Source organism: Ambystoma mexicanum, chromosome 8 (assembly GCF_040938575.1).
Source record: "Ambystoma mexicanum isolate Mex_15411 chromosome 8, UKY_AmexF1_1, whole genome shotgun sequence".
In the NCBI taxonomy this organism is placed as follows: Eukaryota; Metazoa; Chordata; class Amphibia; order Caudata; family Ambystomatidae; genus Ambystoma; species Ambystoma mexicanum.
Genome location: NC_090929.1, coordinates 1,127,184,558 through 1,127,206,874, shown reverse-complemented (window position 1 = coordinate 1,127,206,874; position 22,317 = coordinate 1,127,184,558). Strand labels below are relative to the sequence as shown.

The 22,317-nt window shown below is 43.5% G+C and overlaps 1 protein-coding gene across 4 annotated transcripts in view; it reads right to left on the bottom strand.

Annotated features, from left to right (window-relative positions):
• ARHGAP22 (Rho GTPase activating protein 22) overlaps positions 1-22,317 on the bottom strand; it is a 986,960-nt gene that overhangs the window by 158,201 nt on the left and 806,442 nt on the right. The gene's annotated exons all lie outside the window — the stretch shown is intronic.

Here is a 22,317-nt window from a genome sequence, read left to right as displayed (position 1 = left end):
GTTGTTTGGTACGTGTTGATTGATGTATGAGGGATGTATGTGGATGAATGGTGGAATGATTTAATAGTATGAATTTTATCTAATTGATGTGTTTCTTAATTTTCCTGCTATGTAAAATTATTGCCAAGTGCAGATTAAATCGTGATTTAATTCACATAATAGAAAAATGTATCAGGTCTAATAAAATCCTTTGATACTTGATCTTCAAATTGTACCTTCTGGATTTTCTTTCTGAGACAAAACTATTTATAGCCAGGATGACACTCTGGCTCGACTTTTCAGCACAACAGTTACAAAACGTGGATGAAGGCCTGCCTGGCCTTCCACGTCAAAAATCGCTTGTTCAGACCTCCAAAATACTGTTTCAACACAAAGTTCAACAAAACTTGCAAAAGGTGCTCCCCTTCCCCAACCTTACTACACTTCGGCTCTCCCTCAGCTGGGCTCAGACCACTTTTGGTTGTCAAAGACTTACGAAAGTGCGTGGCTTTCTTTAAAGACCTCAGCAGGACCACTTCAACTCATAGTACAAATTCAACTTCCACTCCTCCCCTTTCTCTGGGAGGTAATTTGGCTTACTTTGCCTTTTCACTTCATTTGCTTATCATTATAAACAATGCAACTTTCACAGAGACTTTTGAGTAGGCCAGTCCCTTTCCGCCGGACCACTCCGTTTACTCGGTATCACTGATTCCACAGTGGTCTTTTTACTTCAAAGTTAATCCGCAGGTCTGCTTTTCTTCGTGCCTCATCCACACGCATGCAGCCTTCACTTGAGTTATATTGTTGCCACACATCAAACTTTAACCACGCACCGGTCTCAGGTCGCTTGCAAACTCGCCGGTCCTTGTGTGTCTGTCTTGATTTTTTATGATTCCAATTCACGAGTCAAGGTTAGTACCACAGGCATTGCCTCATCTCCCCAACCCTGCCGTTCACCCGGGGGCAGGGGCGTTGGGGGTCAGAGGGGCTCTGGCATCCTTGAAACACAATGCAGTCTTCATTTGCGGGATCTGGCCATCTCATGTCGCTTTTGCGACCTCCAGTAAGGAACGCTTGGGGTTTTTGACCACCTGCTCTTGTCCCCTTGCTCTGTTCCAGTAGGTTTGCCTTCGCCCCGAAGCCTTGTTCGTAATTGTGTTCCAATTTAGTCTGGTTGCTCTCAGTCACCCACTTCCTTGGCCCAGTGTTAAAAAGGGGGAGGGCGTGGAGAGGTTGGGGAAAAAAATAGGATAGGGTGGATGAACAAAAAAAGGGGGGGGGACATTGCCTCTCACCATCGGCTGCCTCACTCCCACTCCCCGAAGACCCCTCACCCAAGTGATTCTCCCGCCTGTTCCCCCCCAAGGTCTGGCACCAAAGGGCAGTGGTCGGCCCTGGCCACAAGAGAGAGATGAGAGAGAGAGATAGAGAGAAAGAGAGAAAGAGAGAGAAAGGAGAAAGGGAGAGAGAAAGAGAAAAGAGAGAAAGAGAGAAAAAGAGAGAAAGAGAGAAAGAGAGAAAGTGAGAAAGAGAGAAAGAAAAGAGAAAGATAGAAAGAGAGAAAGAGAGAAAGAGAGATAGAGAGAAAGAGAGAAAGAGAGAAAGAGAGAAAGAGAGAAAGAGGAGAAAGAGAGAAAGAGAGAAAGAGAGAAAGAGAGAAAGAGAGAAAGAGAGAAGGGAAGAGAGAAAAGAGAGAAAGAGAGAAAGAGAGAAAGAGAGAAGAGAGAGGAGAGAGAAGAGAGAGAAAGAGAGAAAGAGAGAAAGAGAGGAAAGGAGAGAAAAGAGAGAAAGAGAAAGAGAGAGAAAGAGAGGAAGAGAGAAAGAGAGAAAGAGAGAGAGAGAGAGAGAGAGAGAGAGAGAGAGAGAGAGAGAGAGAGAGAGAGAGAGAGAGAGAGAGAGAGAGAGAGAGAGAGAGAGAGAGAGAGAGAGAGAGAGAGAGAGAGAGAGAGAGGAGAGAGAGAGAGAGAGAGAGAGAGAGAGAGAGAGAGAGAGAGAGAGAGAGAGAGAGAGAGAAGAGAGAGAGAGAGAGAGAGAGAGAGAGAGAACCCAGGGACTAGTGGGTGAAGCACCCACTGGGTTCTCAAAGGGGACTAGATCTGGATGATGCGGAAAGGGATAACAGTCATACAAGCTGGGGCAGAATTATGTCAGATGAAGGAAGTGAAGAAAACAAGAGAGTGATGGCAGGTTGCATGCAGATTTTCAAAAGAATGAAGTGAAGAAAAAGGGGTAAAATGGTCAGATTTAGAGGACCCCAAAGAAAGAAAACACCATAAATGACACCATATACGGAGAAACCACAAGCACAATCGTGCAGTACAGGGGATGTATCCCGCATTATGTAAATAGATTAAGGACACTGCCAGGACGGAGACAAACGGGCGAGACTAGCCCCGCCTGGAAAACAAGAAGTGTAGGCAGGTAGGATAATGGACCAGGATTATTACAATTCCCATTATAGAGAAAGGGGGAGATGACCACAATCTATTCCATGGCCACAAATCGATAGACAATTTAAGAAGTAAATTACTGAGTTTAACTCCTGGTGCAGGTACACGGATTCATGAATTAGAGAGAATGACATCAGGAATGACGTTAGCCATAGGTGACATAAAGGCTTGCTAGCAGCCATTATAGGAAACGGCTGATGACATTTGAAAATGAGCAGGATATGCAGGTGTGACTGCACAAACACGACACACGATGGAGCGCCATTTAATAATTGCAGAACAGATGTATGGTGGGCGCTCAGAGTACAATATCCCAATACATTAGATTTGGGTGCGATTATGATTAGGAAAATGGGGCAGAATGAAGACCCTGTCTCCTATATTCAAGAGGGATGGTGCCTTGAGATGCGTGAACCGTGGGATAAAAAATTGCATTATTTCACTGCCATTTTGTGTCGGGACTACCCCTGCCAGTGCAAAGGCAGATGAAGAAACAGGTGGGAATAGAAGAAAACCCATGGACAGAAATACAATTGATGATCATGCAATCACTGCCGATTGATTCAGGCGACAAGAAGAAAGCCGATCGTAGGAAGCAGGAGGAAGTGAAGTTAGTCCAGAAAGAGATGTCAGAAATGCCGATAGAGGGAGCGGTATTGATGAGTAATGAAGGTGGGGTGATGCAGGAGAAGCAATCAATACATCAAAACAACGTAGCATATCCCACAGATCAGAGGGGGTACAATGTTTGGGCAAGGGGAAGAGGAACTGGGCCCTAGAGCAGGACAATGAGGTGGATTTTCAAAACCCTCGGGGAAGAGGAGGATTTAATGGCGGACAGCCATAAACAATGCTGGAATTGCAGAAGAATCGGACACATAGCCAGAACATGTAGAAGCAGAGGAGGTATGCAGCAAAATTGGCAAGCTCTAAGAGGGGGGATGGGCTATGTTCCGCAATATAATACTCCTGTTATTCCGTATTATGGCCAAGATCTCACGCAGGTTCAGACATATGCGCTGCAACCACAGCAAATGCAGCAAGCACCATTACGAATGCAATCACCACAAGGACAATCGCAGCAAGTACCCATGCAAACACAACATGGTACCACAATGAAATATTACTACAGGAGTTCAGCAAGCACCTGCACCCAAATTGGGGAATGAGAGTGTGGCAGGAGGAAAATCCTTTTCACAGGTACAGGGATAAATTTATATCCACAATAGGACAGCCCACAGAGCGACCTGATGTGTTCAGTACCATCTATGACATCAGAACCCCTTCCCACCCATGCCCCCAAGAGGAACCAAGGCTCAATGCGAAGATGGGAGGCAAGACATTTTCATTTCTTGTAGACATTGGAGTGACTCGTTCCTGTGTTGGTGAGGGAAATTATCCAATGTCAGGTATTGCCATGAATGTGCAGGGATTTTCTGGGGCGACGCATTTAGTTGCTTTTACAGACGAATTAACAATCTCTATAGGAGAACATGACATGTCAATGCCATCATTATATTCTAGGTAGAGGCCGGTTAACATATTAGGGCGTGACAATGACGAGACTTAATATGACAAAATAATAGTGTGTTCCACTCCAAGGATACATTATATGAATGTGAGTTATATTTAGCCTTTACAGGCCAGAAGGCATTAGATGCAGAAGTATTCTTGTATGGAGTGACTGTCTTATTATCGTGATTACTCAGGTACCTGTTACGTTTTTTTCAGACCAGTAATCCTATGGATTACTAAAGAGGACAGATTATTCCCTCTGAGTTAGAAGCAGCAGTGGTCAGAGAGGAAAGGGTGGTTCTTCATGAGACAGGTGAGGGAAGAGGATGGAGACCAGTGATAACCCTCAGTGAAGGTGTAGAGGTACAGTCAGACATCCTCACTCCAAGCTCTGCCCCTATGCTGCCTATATGTTGGGAACCAGAGATGACATGTGCAGTCCCAGTCAGTATACCAATACCGCAGAGGACCTTCGAGACAAGATATACTTTGAGGAAGCCCTACCTAAATGCAACGATACATAGTATTCTTTTGGATGAAGTACCAGAAGAAATGTGTATCTGAACAAAGAAAGGAGCCCGATGACATCACATGAAATGAGAGTTGTCGTATTTAAAGGTTGGATAAAGAGAAGAAACATAACAGTATTCTCTAAGAATTGAAGAACAGATGGTACAGATGAGCAACATTTCGGGCTCGAGAGGACGAAGCTCATGCTACAGAAATGCTGGAAAACATGTAAATCAATTTACACGTGTACAGTGCTGAAACGCAAGTAGGGAAAAGTTCATAAGGCTTTCTATGTAGTGAATTAGATTGTGGCGATGTGCCAATGAATATAACCTGGATGTTCCAACGCACTTTTGCAGGCCTGAAACTTCATGAACAAGAAAAAGACTTTCAAATGAGTGGCGCAGTTGTAAATTACTGATGGCAAGCCAAGTTTCAGAGAAGAACCAATGAAATAAGACCACAGTGAAACCGATGCCTGTCAAGAAGGCTACAACGAATGTGAGAAAGGAATACGCTTATGTTTGAAGCAGCATGAAAAAAACACTAAAAGGTCTCTACAGTTCATCATTTAAAGGATTAAATGCTGCTAAAGGCTCGAAAAGAGTGGTCTTCAAGTCACATGGCGGAGATCGAAATAGCTTGGGTCAGGCTGTGCCGAAACTAGAAGACAGAGTGAAGCTATACTCCCATTATTTCACAGACAAAGTCAACAGTTACAAGGTCAAGTTCAAAAGCCTAATTGTCTGACAGACTGAAGGAGTGTTGATATATAGTGGGTTAATTGGAGGGGAAGCATGATCACGCCGGGTTTCCATGCACCTGGGATGGTAGCCTGCGTGCTTCTAGCGATCATAGTGGGCCGTGTAATGAAGAGCCCTATAGTTTGAAAAACCAATTGATCCTTGTGTATTTAGTGACAATTACGACCAGTTATTGCGGGTGGGTTTTTATGCCCACCTGACTTAGGAACCCAATCATAACCAGTGGCTATATAGAACGTATACGTAGATTTTCACTGAGAGCCAACCACAGGCACTCATATGTTTTGAAGTTTGCCACGTAGTATGACATCAGCAGTGACACGTTTGTTACAGAAGAACTGTTTATGAAATGTTTCGAGATGAAGCTGTGCAGTGTCAGATGATGCCCTTTGTACTCCCTGTTTTAGACAATTGATATTAAAACAGAAGCACACTTTGCCAAACATCCCGATTCATTTTGATTGAGGTTCGTGTAATTTCTGAATCCCCAACCGCCTTAGAGTATTGCTACCTCTTCTAAAAGGGCTCTTGGGAGTAAGAGATCACTGGATACAGGCTGACAGACGAGGAGCTGTTTAAGGATGAGTATTCGGATGATGAATTACCATTTTTCATAAGTCTCACTTATTGGATTAAAGTAGAGAATAGAGAAATACCGCAGAGAATGTCATTGGTAAAATAGAAACCGTCATTTTTCCAGGAATATTTAGAGAAAGTGCCAAATATTTTATGGACCACAAGTCCACATGACGTGGGTCTATTAAAAGAGGTAAGAGGAGTTAAAATCAAACTGTAACCAGGAGTCCTTTTGCCATGTGCAAAGCAATACCCCACGTCCAGAGACCATCTCTGTTTTATTGAAACAAGATATATTAGTACCATCCGATTCTCCATGTCACACAGCTCTGCACCCAGTGAAAAAAATCAACGGGAGGGGTTGCAGAGGTTCACACAGGGCCGTTGCCCCTAAACAATATAGTTAAAACCGAGCTTCCTTTAGTTATAAATCCCACAACTATATTGTGTAACATCCCATCTAAGGCCAAGTATTTCACAGTCACACTTAGAAAACACGTTCTTTTCAATTACCCTCCATGAAGACTCACAGGATTTGACTTCGTTTTCGCATAGAAATATTCACCTGAAACATACTTGTTTGCCCCAGGGGTACTGTGAGTCCCCTTAAATCTTTAGCACAGTTCTTCAGATGGACCTGGGTAATGTTCAGCTCAAAAGTGCAATAGTCCAATATGTGAATGATATTTGGTGTTTTAAGGAAGGCATGGTATGAAACAGTTAAGACAGACAAGTGATCACATTTCAAGGGCATTTATTGAACTTCAATTGGTTTGTTGATTGCCTATCTAAACCTAAATCTAAGGATGGGAGCAAGCTACAACCATCACGCAGTCCTTGTGGAGTCTATCAAAATAAAAGGGCCTATACTAATAAACCTATTGCCAAACCTTACTTCTAAATACAAAATGGTGTGGGACAATAGTGTATGGAAAAAGAAAGGTGTTCAAGAAATGTCAAGATAGTTTAGCAGTTCTCTTCCCTTACCAACGTTTTCAGCACGGGGCAAGGCGGCACGTTCGAGCTTCACACTCTGGCTTCTCGGCCACGAGGATACCGTTCAAAGCATAGGTATAAGGGCCTTTTGCCAACGCCTCCTTTCCAATAACAGTCTCTTACTGCATAGGGCATGTCTTAACAAACAAGTACCAAAGTTCCTTTCTTATCAGGATTTTCACATGCACAAGTTCTCACTTCCAGTATTCATTATGGGTCTCCCTCCTTCAGGCTTAAACACTTTACCACAATGTTCACAACTGGTCTCCCTCTTTCGGGCCGATCTACCTCTTTCGGGGTTGGATCCCTTTAGCACAATATTCAACTTTGGTCTCCCTCGTTCGTGCTCAGAACATGTAATGTCACCTTCTAGGTTTTCCTCTTGATATCAAAACTCATTCAAATGTGAAATGGGTTTTGCTCAAGCCGCCGCAGGACCACTTCGATTCACTTCACACAATGTTTTTAATTTTGTTTCTGCCACTTCTTGGCTGGATACCTTTACAGAGATCTTCCATTACGCACCCACGCGGCACCGTACCACTGTCTCTGGCATTGCATCTTTCTCCCGTAAATGTTCAAACATCCATCAGCAATTAAGCTTTCCCTGCGTCTCATCACACGCATTTCAATCTTCATTCTTGCACTCTTTATACAATGTTGCCACTTGCAGGCTTGACTTAAAACACAGATCGGTGTTGTATCGGTCTCCCCAACTCACTGGCTGTGTTGATCTCTCAAGCGCTGCTTTCATCTTAGAGCCAAGGACGGTACCACGTCAGCTGCTGATCCTCCCCGACTCGGTCAGCCATGCAGGAGGGCCCCGGGTATCTGACACACAATACAGGATTCTTCAGTTTGGTTTCCGGGCCTTCTGCTTTCTAATTTAAAGGCCTCTGGAAAGTAACAGTTTCACGCCGAAAAGGTCAAGGTCATCTCCCTCCTTGTGTACCCTTCTTGGTTTGCGGTCTTTCATCCCTCGTTCAGCTGCAGTCAGAAAAGTACTGTTCCTTCGTGTGCTTTGCCTCAGAGTGTGATTTTGTGCTCTGCCTTTTATCTGTGTGGGGAGGTTTAATGGAAGGCAGGTGTGAGTGATTAGTAGTAATTGCCTGACCATAGCAATGGGACAGGTCAGGTACAATGCTCGGGTGTGAGCGTTTTCTCCCAGAGCAGGCTGACCGTGTGAAAGGAAGGAAAAGAGTGGGTGGGAGGGAGATCAAGTTATTAAATATCCTACTGTGTAGGATGGGGTAAAGATGTTACAGGGAGGGGGATACCGCGTCTCGCCATCAGGTGTCCAACTTTCCGAAGACTACTCAACCAGTTGATCCTCCCGCACTGATCAAACCACAGGAACTGAATCCAAAAGCGATGGGTGTGTCCTGGCCACCTGGATGACAGATCCCCGGGGACTAGCGGGTGAGACACCTTCTGGTTTCTCGCAGTGTGTAGTGAGACAGAAGAAAGATGCAGAGAAGATCAAGTTAAGTTCATGACTATACTCTCAGAGAAAGGATATAAAGGGGACAAAGACAAGCTACAATACTGTCAGGAAGAAGTTGTGTATAAAGGACAGTTGATTTTTCATGATGGGGGGTAAAGTGACACCTGAGAGAGCAGAAGCAATTATGAAGACATCATAACTTAAAACAGTGAGTGAAATGCAACCATTTTTAGGCTTATGTGACAATTGTAGGACCTGAGTTTGCAATTACAGTACCTATATTCAGCCACTTTTAAAAGGGCTTAAAGAAGCACAGGTGGGCAAGAGCAAAATATTATGGACAGATGAAATGACTGAAGGATTTGAAGAATTAAAAAAGCCAATCAGTACAGCCACTGTGTTGGGAATTACAGATTATCCCGAAGAGTTTTACTTATTTTCTCATTCAAATGGAGAAGTCATGACAGTAGTCCTTGCAGAAAAAAAAAAAACATTACGACATGGACACAAACCATTGGCCTATCAGTGGGATTTTAGTTCCAGTTGTGAAGGGGCATTATCCTTGTGAGCAGCGTTTAGCTGCTGCTGCATTCATGATTTCAAAAGCTTTTAGTATAACAATCGGGTGTTCAGAGGCACTATTTGTAGAGCATGCACTATTTGCGATTTTACAGACACCTAAAAGTACACAAAGAGCATCAGGATACGAGGTAATTATAGATTGAATCCTGTGATTAAAATTGTCAGATGTAAGACAGTGAACCCAGGAATGTTCAAAGCAGACCCAGTAAGGGAGGATGATGTCCACGATTGCAAATGTATATTAAATATTACGATATTCCCCAAGCTAGAGAAAATGCTGTGGGGGGAGGAGGGGTTGGAGGGAATTCTCTTTATTGATGGTTCTTCAGAAATTGACCAAACAACTGGCGAAAGGCAAACTGGATCAGCAGAAGTAATACTGAACTGAGAGTGCGATTTTGAGGTAGTGACAAGTGCAAGATTGCCTTCACATTACTCAGCACAGGCTGCAGAATAAGTGGCGCTTATAACAGCACTTCAGAGATTTGAAGATGAGGAAGTGACAGTCGACTCTGCTTATGTGATGTCAAACTGTACACGCAGGGTTGTCACGCTGGAAAAGGAGGGGCTTCCTCCGCACAGACGGCACTCCAGTGCAACATGCGGCCCTATTGGATAAACTTATTGAAGCACTAGCACTCCCATTGGCTCTAGCAGTCAGAAAACGCACAGCACATACTGAAAGAGAAGACAGAATTTCCAGTGACATCGAAGTCACAGACTTAGAAGCCAACAAGGCAGACTATTTCCCAACCTTTTTTAAATTTGAAATAGGTGTTAAACAGATGATAGGATGATGCATGTTGGTAAAGGAGGGCTTTAACATGCTGTCTATTGTCCAGTTAATTGAGATACAAGGTAGAGCACCACAAGAAGAAAAGGATTTATGGAAAAAGCGGTGTTCGTTATCCCCCACTGAGGCAATTTGGAGACAGAATAGTACTGGAAAGCCAGTTAATGCCTCTAGCATTGAGGGTAGCACTGGAGCAGCTCCGCTACCCTGTGCATGCGACTCAAGAGAGTCTAGCTGCTACAATTGTGGTTCCCAACAAATCTGTTAGAAAATTTGGCACAGTTAATTGTAAATTGCATCGTGTGCCAGTGCTTTACTACAGGGTACACTTTGCGAACAATGAGAGGAGCAATTCCTAGACACAATGGCCCATTTCCGCACCTACACATAGATTATGTGGATATGCTGCCGATATGCAATACCTACTGATATATGCTGGTCGTGGTAGGTCCTTCTAGATGGATTGAGGCAGGTCCATGCACACCCACAGATGTCACGTGAGCTGCCAAGTTCCTTGTGTGTGAGGTGTATCCAAGATGGGGTGTATGCGAGGTTTTGCAGTCCGACAATGGACCGCATTTTTTTAAATGAACAGTTCGAGCAAATAGTTCCATTAGGCATACATTTTCCTCAGCTTATCACCCACAGGCGAATTGCGTCTGAACCATTAAATGGATTATTGAAGGAAAGGATTGCAAAAATAAAGAGGACTAAAGAAGGGATGGCTAAATTGCCTACTCCTTGCCTTATATGCCCCAAGAGACCAGCCTGGCTCAGATTACCATCTATTTCCGCATGAGTTGGTGACTGCACGCCACATGTGAACCCCACTTGCTCCTACAACTAGGTGAAAAACTGATGCCCATAGTGCAGCGAAGACACTAGGTGACCAGAAGCAGGATTACCTAACAACATTGACTGCAAGTGTTTCTTTCATGTCTCAACAGGTCAGGAACCGAAGTGAAGGGTCAAAGAGACGAGACAAAGATGACCAATCCTTTGAAGCAGAAGATTAGTTAAAAACAACCAGCCTATACCCAGGGGACCAGGTTCTGATAGGAACGTAGGAACGTTTGTATGCACTTGGAGTACATCCCATTTTGAAGACCATATGAGGTGGAAGAAGTAACCCTAAATCTGCCAAGTTAAAAGGAAGAAGAGCTTGGCTGCATTTGCATGACATCAAACCATACAATAGAGAAACCCGACCCCTCCTGCAACTTAACGATGGTGAAGCCAGAGAAGAAGTTCTGCGCATGCAAAACGTTCAATGGCCAAGAGCAAAGACAGGGAAAATGAAGAGCACAGGAGCAAGTTAAAATAACCAATATCTTTCAACATTGAATAAGGAATAAACAGACTTGCAGTTATACTGGAACTTTTTAGACAGGCTGAAGGAACAATGTTTTGACATATCGGAGCTGAAAGAAGACAAGCACATTTCATCTCATGTTACCCATTATAACATGTTTCAAGAATGGAGGCTCGTTTCTGGTTGGAAAGAATAAAGGATGTAGACAGATAACTGATTAGAGGAACTGCAGTACTGATGGACCGATATTGGGCTTGTGGATACAGAACTTACATGCAGTTCCTAAACATTGTGGAGTATGTTCCTATGTATTATTAGATGTTCTAGAAATAGTGATTCCTCAAAGTGATCTCAAAATCTATGAATTTCCAAAAATGAATGAACATCAGAGAAGGAAGAGGTTGCTTATTCTTTTCCGGCTGAAAAGGGAGAACTACTTTTCGTCAAAATCAATGAATGCCGATGAAGACATTCCAGATTAACACAAACTGTTTAGTAAGACAGCAATGATAATGACATTAGATTCATGCCAGGACTCCAGATTGCAGTGAACACCAAGTGAACACGGATTACCGGATAGGATCTGTTACAAATAAAATGCAACATTAAAAGGATTCATTGCAATCAGAGAAGAATTAAGAGCAATCAGGCTGATGACTCGCCAGAACAGGTATGTCCTTGACTTAATTATAGTAATGGAAGGAGGCGTGTGCGCCAAAGTCGGGCCTTCTTGCCGTACATTCTCACCATCCCATGATGGAAAAAATGAAACCCTGACAGAAGCAATAACTTTGCGGACGACAGCCAAGAAAGCTATTGGGATGAAGATAATTATTGATATAGACACTGGAACTGGTGAGCATATGCAGAATGAGGAAAGTACCTGAGAGAATATAAAGAAAAGTACCCTTGAACCTCCAGGAACAAAGTTCTACTATCCCAAGGATCATAAAAATATGGGGGACGTTGGATATTCTGTCCATCAGGGGAATGCCAACACATAACCTGGAGAGTGGATGAACATATAAAGAAAGCAGGTCACCTGAGGGGGGACAAAGATCTGGATCCCAAAGAAACAACAGTATGAGGAGAAGATAAAGGAGATTGATTCCGGACTCGCCCACATTCTCTTCTTCAGAGGGGGGGAATGTAGAGGATCAGGTGGACACATTTTCCCTAACTCCCACCCCCTCACCGCTGTCATACTGGAATAGAAGTAGTAGAAGGGCTATATGTGGGACACAATATGTTCTGTCTATACCACATCAAGTGTACAAAAGACTATATGCACTCAGACAACATTATCTAATGTATCCTTGCACAGAGTGGAAGGATCTTGTGTGGAAGGATGTCAGCACGCATCACTGGACATCATGTAGTGCTGAGTGAAATCTGACAATGGCAGAGTGATGTCATGAAGAAGATGTATAGAGGGCATACTGAAATGATATGAAAACACTTAGAGTGATCATGTAACTGAAGTGACAAGAGAAACATGTACGGAATGATAAAGTAATCATGTATGCCAAAGAAGATGAGTAACTTGCTAACCAATAAGTGTAAATATGCAGTAACAAGGTAGATGAGATATATAGACGCTTGCTATAGAGGAAAATATAACGTGGCAAGGACAGCAATGATAGGAACATGGACGTCGGCTTGTGTAAAGAGTAAATCCAGCTACCTCGGAAACAGACCAGGGGTGTAGAGTTAGGAGACAGAGAATTAGATTTGTGTGCTAAATGAAGAGGATTGTAGGTTGGCTTGGGATCAAGGATGCTATTTCAAGGAACAGCTGCAAAGCACAAAGGGAGGCAGAGGGATATGTCATGGACGGGAGACACATTTCTCTTAGATTAAAAAAGAAAACCTTTGCAAGAGCCAAGTATTGGACAACTAACAATGGATGGAGTCGGCAAGTCTCCAGAGGTCAAGGGGGAGCAATGACACCCAGCATAATTGAACCAAATAGCAGTTATTAGGAGGTCAAGATTGACAGATTTGCAGTCTCCTCACACCTGATTCAGAAGACAAAAACAAGGGCTATTCATTAAAGGCATGGTCTAGTAAACATTTTTATTGTCCCTACGGGTCGGCCATGTTTTTTTAAGCCTAAGTGGCTCGATTTTAGAAAACTTTCCTATGGACCTTACCCGAGTTTTCGTCCATTAAACGCACGCGAAAACAAGCACCAGGGAGCCGCCATTTTCTGATAATCCTATCTTTTCCCCAATCGCCCTGGCTGACCTGCTTTTGCGGCACTAAATCAATTCCCCCGCCTCTGAGCCGGACATTATCAAAACATTGATATTCCCCGCCTCTCCCCGTGACGTTACTGTGCTGCGTAGGCAAACGCGCCCAGTCGTCTTCTGAGCGACTCCACACAGAACCCGGAAACCAACACAGATCAACTCACAACACAGCGCTCCACAATTCGGAATATGAAACTGTACTTTAAAATGAAACAGCAACACGCTACATTTGGTAAAGTACATTTATTTGACATTAAATGTTTAGAGAATATTCAGCAATTGACATATGAACTCCGGAAGCCATTTATTTTCTTTTATCTGTATCCGCAATAACTGTTCCGTTTCATCTTGAGTCACGCGCTGTTCCTTTATGGTACACAGGGTGTTCATATTCGTAAAAAGAATCACTTTGGAAGCATGGTGAACCGCAAGGCTGTTCCATCAACTAGGCTCTAGTCCAGCCTAAAGGTTGATATGTTGGTTCTAGCCACTAGTACAGCGTAAGGGCATGTGGGCCCTTGGCGATCGTCCCATAATATGGTGATCGTGCTCCAGTTGTTGACACAAAGCTGCAGGTGTCTGCTGAAGAATCCATCCGCCGGTGTCTCAAACAGATGGCAGTGGCAGAAAGGGATCAAATACCTGTTATGAAAACAAAAAAAATGATAATTAGTCTCGCTAGCCGAACTTCATTAATATTACTCATTTTATTTATTACGGCCGATCAGAAACTATTTGCTTGCAAGGATAGTTCAATGGAGTATGTTCGTCTCTAAAATCAATGCGAAAAGTAACGAGATAAATCGAGGCCAACACACAATGATAAAGGACAGTCTACATGCGTGAGGAATGATATGATATATGATATGGCATTTGTAACGCGCCTATACTGAAGTGTTTCTAGGCGTGACGAGGCAGGTGGGGAACAAGGGCAGACAGACAACGATCCTACTAGGCCAGGTGTCTTTCTGATCGCGCATGGGGAAGGGCTGTACATGGTTAGTTGAATACAAATTAAATAATAGGGCCAGCTGGTGGCAAGTGCAAGGTAAATGCCGGGAGAAGGGGCTGAAGGATACAGAGACAGTCCCGTAGTGCAGGTAGGCAGTGCAGGGAAAAGTGGCTGGGCCAAGGACCGAGATCGGTGAGACCAGTGGACCTGCATGCCCATGTGCCCACTACGAACAGTTTTACTTGCTTTTCCTAGCTCTTCATTCATTCATTCATGCATCCATTCATTAAATCTTCATTCCGGTATAAAAGCGTGTAAAGATTTACTTACATTATATTTGAAATTTCCATTGTCTCTCTTCGTAATGCAGTCTGTAAAACGGAACAAGCTCTTGACAACGATTTTTCGTATACCGACCTAAAACTGAAACTCGGTCTAGTTTCTGAATTTTCTGCCTTATCGTCTCTTACTTTATTGCGCACCCCCTTCAAATGTAGTTCTTTCGGCATGGTCCCCGTCTCAAGGTCAAAAAACAATAGACCCTTATACTTCCAGTGCGACTTGTGGGCCTCATCTGGGCGCTGTCCTTCGCATTCTTTATTTGCAACATCACGTAGTATAGGCATCTGTGAGAACTTGAAGTTTAGAATCCGTCTATGTAGTGCGCCTCAATGTGCAAATGCGACCTGGCTTCTCTCCCAAATGCCACGGTCCGCTTGGCTGGCGCGTTCTAAGTGCCCCAATTTTGTCCCCGTTGTCTGCGAGCTTTGCAGCCCAAATTGAGACATTTAATTTTTGGCGGAAGGTCAGGGAAAGTATAAAGTACCACAGGAGTTGAGTTAAAAGTGAGATTTATTGTTTGTTTTATTATTTGCAATACGCAAGCCTCCCCTCCGTTAACAGTGCGCAGCATTTACATGAGATGAGACATGAGAAAAATATATACATACACATATGTGAGGTGAATAGAGAGAATTCAAAGATGACACCCAGCTTGTTCGCCACCCATGATGGTGAAGGTAGGGGTTAGGTTTACAGGTACACTGTACAATAACATTTATTTACAAAAAGACAATCGTATTGCAATTTAAACCGGGATTTGTACTCCACAATCAGCTGTGCTTCGGGTGGGCATGGCACAGTCGCAATGGTCGGTGGCAATGGATCACTGCTCTGCACAGAAACGTCCAAAATTCCATATCTGTGCTTCTCTAACAGCAACAATAAGGCCTTTCACAAAGTCGAACTGCATTTCATCATAGACTGGTTTGATCACCCATTGCTTACTTCGTTTTGAAAACACCTTAGTGTAGCGAGGCATCCTTACTTTACCCCTAGTCCTAGATTGTTCACGTCCGACATTGCTGTTATGGGCCAAGACCGCTAGTAGAGTGCAATGTTTCATGCCCCGAAAGCTAAAATGCAAGCGCTTTGGCCTGTACTTTAGGCACATATTGTGGAACACCTCCAAATCTCCTGTGTGACAGAATTCTGTCAGTCCTCTCAAATCTCTTGATAGAGTTTTGTCGAAAACAATCTTCTCAATGGCTTTGTGTGTCGGTGAAGATGGAATCAACCACTTCTTCTTCCGTGCCACCTCTGGGGACAAAGGGCCATGTTCACATTGGTGGAAATGTTCATTTGCTTTCCAGCGGTGAACGTTGGTACAGTGGTGCATCAGTGACCGCCATTTTTCAAGTAGTATTTCCACTGACCCCTCAAGTTTTTGAGCTCCACCAAAGATGGTTGGTGATAGAATGTGACCACTGCAAAATACTTTCAAAACCTTTTTTTTTCCCCTGCAGCTGAGATTTTCTTATTGATTGATTTAGCAAGATGCCATACGTCAAATTGATGTTTAATATGTGGGAACTGCTCTCTCATTGTCTTGGCAATTGAAACGTGTCTATCCGTGGCTATGAGGTCGATGTGCATTCCCCTCGATTGTAGATATTCCACTGATTTTATAAAACCTAGTTTCTCCATGGCCACTGAGGATGTACATTGTGTTACCTGCACGACCACCGAACTCACAATGTTCTTACTATCCATGTCCTGAAAGTGGTAGGTGCAGTACTTGGCAGAAAATCCAGGGCTGTCGCACTGTCCATCGCCGGCTAGCCTGAATCGTTTGCCTTCGAATGTACTTGCTAGAGACAATTGTTCAATTTTCCAAGCATCACTAATGGCCGGAAACAGATAATCACGTTGGTATGTGTAGTACAGCGCTTTAGAAATGAAATGGAGTCCCACAAACTGAAAGAAAGCCTCTAACTTTCTAAAACTGGAGCCACTAAAAAGTGATGCAGCTGCACACAGTAGATTGCCTGCTGGCAGTTTCCCCAGCATCGGTTGTGCAGACCATGAGAACCTATGATTTAATCTACAGGCGGCATTTATTTTGACGTTACTGCCTTTTATTTGACAAGTCACATTAATCAATGGCTTCCCACATACTTTCCCTCTAATGGAATGCACACATTTCAGCATACTTATAATTTCCATCAAACAACTGTCGAATACAATGTATTTGCTCTCTTTCATTAGACTGTCATCCTGCGTCAACGTTGTTTCGGCCTTTGACGTTGGAGATTTCAACACATTGGGAAGTAATATCGCTGATATCAAGTTCTGATGCGTCTATGGATGCTGCAGCTGGTTCATTCTCTGTCATTTCAACATGTATTACTTCAACATTGATGGGAGAACACAACAATGTCGACAGGTTTTTTGGTGGCAAATTTTTGGCGGGTGTAGATTGTGTAAATTGATCTGCAACTACTTCAGAGCTATCTTCAATACATTCAATAACATCTTCTTGTGGTGGTGCGGTCACACTGTAGCTATGGTCCAATGCAACTTTGCTGTAGTCTCCAAACACAGTTAATTCATGTTCTGGCCATTGGACATGAGCATCTCGAGCCTGAACACGCCTCGCCTCAATTAATAGTTCCTCTATAGTGTACACGGTCTGGCAAGCCACATCTCTCATTCGCTTCACTGTCTGTGTGTGTATAGTTCTGACACCCACGGGTAACTGGAGGAGAGATTGGAAAAGGGATGTTCAGTTTAAACACAAGATGGAGTGTAGTAGAATTGACTGGAAAAAAACATAAAATAGTCCCCAGCACAAACATTTTTTTAAAGTTATGAACTGTTTGTAACTAACCTTTTTTTGTTTTTTTTCTTTGCAACTTTTTTGACTCGACCTTCAACATCTGCACGCTGCAGCTCCCATTCGTTTCCGCATGTCCTCCCTTCCTCTTGCGCTGCAACGACTATATTTTCTGTATCCGCATAGACAGCACAGAATGAGGCTCGATCGTCTCCCTGAAACATAGTACTTTCATTACTATGTATCAAAATATTGTTAGCATAAAACACACGTGAGGACGAACACACAGGTACATCTCAATAGCCAAACACGATTTAAACATTGTGTGCAACAATCAAACGACAAGTATTCGACCAGTGATGATCTATTTCGATGGCACTCTCAGTATCCATACCTCTGGCTCTGCATGGACTGCCATGAATGGTTGTATTGGAGAGGAGGCATCCGCATCTCCCTGAAATATAGTACTTGCATTAGTATGCTTTTCAATATTGGAAACACAACACACACTTGGGGTCGACGGCACAGGTACATATAAAGAGATAACCACAAATGATGCATTGTCCAAAAGAATCAAGGAAAATCCAAATATGATCACATTTCATCGACTTTTTTCAACGAATTATTTACATCTGCATCATCTAAATTGGATGTTGTGATTGTAGTGGAAGCTTCGTTGTCTCCCTGAAACCCAGCACTTGCGTTAATAGGGAAGAAAGTATAGCAAATGGAATCACGTTATATGATCACGCAAGATGGAGCCGTCATTATCCATACCTCGTGCTGCTGAAGAATATCTATGGATGTTGCAAATGTAGTGCGCACTTCCGAAAAGCTGTTGCGCCGATTCGTATACTTGAATGTCAGGCTCTGCATCAAGTGCAGGGGTTGACGCTCCATCAACTGCCTGAAACATAGTACTTGCATTAGTGAGGATTAGAATTGTGAAAACATAACATACACCTGGGGTCGACAGCAAAGGTACATATCAACGGCTAACCACGAATGAAACATTGTGTAGAACAATCAAACAACAAGAATTCCAGCTCTGATGATGACTCTCGATGGAGCTGTCAGTATCCATACCTCCTGCTGTTGAAAAACATTTAGAAATCTTGTAGATGTGGCGGACGCTTCAGCATCTCCCTGAAAGACAGTACTTGCATTAGTATGGATAACACTAATTATAACTGAAAACGAACACCAGTGGACGATAACTAAGGTGTATATCAATTGGAAAGCAGTAACCAAACATTCGGTAAAATAATTACACGATAGAATAAAACTATTACTTGACATGCATAAAACAAGTATGTAGCGGATTAGCCTATTAAGATTACCTGATACGCGCTAGAAGTGGTTGATAACTGCGACCACGTCAAGGATGTAGAATGTTCTTGCTTCAGATTCAAGGGATAGTCAAGAAGTTGTAAAGGTCATCTAATGATCGATAATGAAATGCCAATATTAAAAATAGCCATGTAAGCCGACAGAATACTTGAAAAATGCTCAATACAGCACAGTTCCCTGTCCCCATATATATACACATTGCGTTTGTGGGTTATGAAATCGAAAAAGAATATATTGATAAATGTCATTATTAAAAAAACTATACACTCATATCAATATCGAAATTATTACAAGGGATAGAACACCTACAATATCAATTAATCCATTTGGCTACCTACACACTACCGCAAGGCCGAAAGCTTAATCCGGCCACTTGACTCACCGGTGGCGGAATGTGGACGAATAGAGTGGGAATAGCGTTTTCGCGCAATTTCCGTGTCGTTCGCCGTTTATTCTTCTTTGTTACCCAAGAAGTTGTGTACATGTCCAAGGAAAAGTGCCGGCTGCAGATGCGGTATCGATCACCCCTCTTGTCCTGTAAGACTTGTTGGACTCTACTTTCCAGCTCATCCAGTGGATATCCGCAATGTCTGACCCATTCTCTTATTCGATCAACAGTTTTCGGGAATACATGCATTGTAGTTTCTTCAGATTTTGCATGGGTCTTCGAAGGGCAACCACTAATCGAACAGGCAGGCATTGTTGATAAATCTGAAAAGTAAATATCGACATTATTATACAATCTTCAAGAATAAAGATTTGATACAAAAGTAAATGAATCATACAATGATCAATGCAAGGTTTGTTTAGGTCGCAGGAACTATACCAGTTCATTATGTGCGGCTTAGTATTTGCATAAGTTGTAGAAATGTATAATTGATGTGACTGAAATCTGAACATGTGACTCGTCCCTTGGATGTTCTGTCTTGCACGAGAAGGAAACATGCTTACATTATAGACTGGACCCCCAAAGGATGCAATTCAATGACAATAGACACAGATGAAAATAAATAGATCTATTGATAGCATAGCAATGGAAATTCAAGTCAATAGCAATGAGACCAATGAACATAGCACTATTGGGTACTCTACTCGCAAATAGATAGAAATTTAAAAATCTGCGAAATATGACCAGGATACATGGCCTTACCTTGACCAACAAACAGTTGGATTCAGCAAGCAGAGCAGTATGTTGCGGGAGAATAGGTGGATGGCCACAGGTAGCGCACTGATGGGTATGCTCGAAGCGGTCACAGAAGTTCACGGATAGCACGACGACGAGCAGATTAGCATAGATCTCAGTGGTTCCCAGGTAGCACGTTCAGGAGTTGACTTGCAAAGCACAAAGATGTTCTCATGAGACATATTGAGTGGTTTTTAAAGTATTAGAAACTGGGGTGTGTTTGTGAATGAATGACGTATGTATGTCGTGGTATTAGGGGGGCCGGCCTGCCTCAGGGGAGGCCTGCCTGGAGACACGGGGTCTGAGGAGACCATGTGAACAATGCCCCTTGGCGTGGGACACCTTTTGAAGTGTACATGTAGTTTGGCACCTTGGCCGTTTGCGCCCGTCACAGCCCCCCATGCCAGCGCGCATCCACCGGCGCGAACCGCCTTTGATACAGGGGGGTGGGGCGGATGGCCCTGGGGCGTGCAGATAAGGCACAGGAAGACTGCTGAATGGAGACACACTTATGTGGATTGCAGGGGGGCGGCCTGCTTGAAGGGGAGGCCTGCATGGAGACACGGGGTCTGAGGAGACCATGTGACCGATGGCCCCTTGGCATGGGACACCTTTTGAAGTGTACATGTAGTTTGGAACCTTGGCCGTTTGCGTCCGTCACAGCCCCCCATGCCAGCGTGCATCCACCAGCGCGAACCGCCTTTATATCAATATACAGTATATCGCCTTTATATCAATGATAGTATATCGTTGCTTATCAATAACAAATGCCAAATACCGGAGATTCTTGTGAGCACAGACCCACACTTCAACCGGTGTATTATAGTGGTCAAGACTGTATAATCCAATGGTAAATGTTAGTATAGATATATGTGTGACTTTTATAGAGACATAACCTACTGAAAGACTTTGAACAAGTGTGTTTTAGTGCATGCATTATCGAGAATATGTTATGTTAGCTTAGATAGATAGTGACCACCCTGCTTCACAGCAACCAGACCATCACCCATTCGGAGCACAGATGTCCGACGTCCATCCTTGAATGGAGACACACTTGATTCATTTAAAAAAATCGAGACAACCGTTGTTAAAATATATGTGGTGTTTTATTTTGTATCTTATTTTCATGACACAAAAATACAAGACTTTGAAGATTATACAGGTCAGGTTGCAGCACAGCGAGAGAAAATCCCCTGTACTGACCGCTGTCACTCGGGAACGTTTCTCTAATGGCACGAACGGCACAGGCGGGTATCACTCTTCGAACGCGGTGTCCAAGCCTCCCGTGAAGCCACCATGTAAAGGAACGATAGGCCACCAGCCTGTACCACCTGTGAAAAGGAATGAAACAAACTGTTTTTAAATGACCAAGATAAGTTTAATAAACGTTTGTTGTCAATGACAATTCTTGTAACTAATGGCATTTTACACGGACAAATGCTATCTAGACAATGCACACTATTGAACGACTTACATGCGTTACAATGATATGTAGATGTAATTTTGGATATAGTAGAAGAACATGAAATAGGAGTGGCATGACAAGAAGAGTATACTTACTCGTTACTCGGATTACGAGGACGAACAGTTGCTCGAAGTTCGTGCATAAGCACCATCATTATTCTCAACACGGCCCGTGTGAGGCAGGCTGCCCTGAAGTCTGGCAGCTTGGTGATGCATTGCGGTCGTGGCTCGCCTTCCGAAATGTAGGACAGGCATCCCGAGTTTTCTCGGCAGCAGCAGCTCTCGTCCGCAGTTGGCATTAGCTTGCACCAATTGCATGTGCACCAGGTGGAGACGCCGTCCATTCGACTAGGCCCAGGCTCTTCATCTGTTGATTCGTCCTGCCAACTGCCGTCCGAATCCCCATCGTTTTTGCGTGCTTCCTTTTCCAGTAGTTCCTCCTCGGTATACTCGGGCTCGTACATGTAGGGCATTATTGTAGCCATTGTGTGTTAAACTAAAATAATTTATAGCGGTGGTACTGGTATCTGTTCACACGGGCTACAAGCGGCGAAGGTATCTGACCAGAGCACTGAAACGAGTCACAGAATACTCAAAGTAACACAGAGAGAGGAATGGAATCGAAAATCGGCTGCTGTGTGTTGTGAAACGGTCTGTTTATACTTATTGAGGAGAGAGGCGTCCTGCCATTTCCATGGCGACATGTCATTAGCTGAAGCACAGCGAATGTTGACACGAGACGTGCTTTGGCGTTGGGAAATGGCCGGTACGAGTCTGCTGATGACAGGCTCAGGGGCGGGGGAATTGATTTAGTGCCGCAAAAGCAGGTCAGCCAGGGTGATCGGGGAAAAGATAGGATTATCAGAAAATGGCGGCTCCCTGGTGCTTGTTTTCGCGTGCGTTTAATGGATGAAAACTCGGGTAAGGTCCATAGGAAAGTTTTCTAAAATCGAGCCACTCAGGCTTAAAAAAACATGGCCGACCCGTAGGGACAATAAAATATTTTACTAGACCATGCCTTTAAGCTGTGGATGAAGATCGTGATGTGCGTACACTCCCTTGGCTGTCCCAAAACAG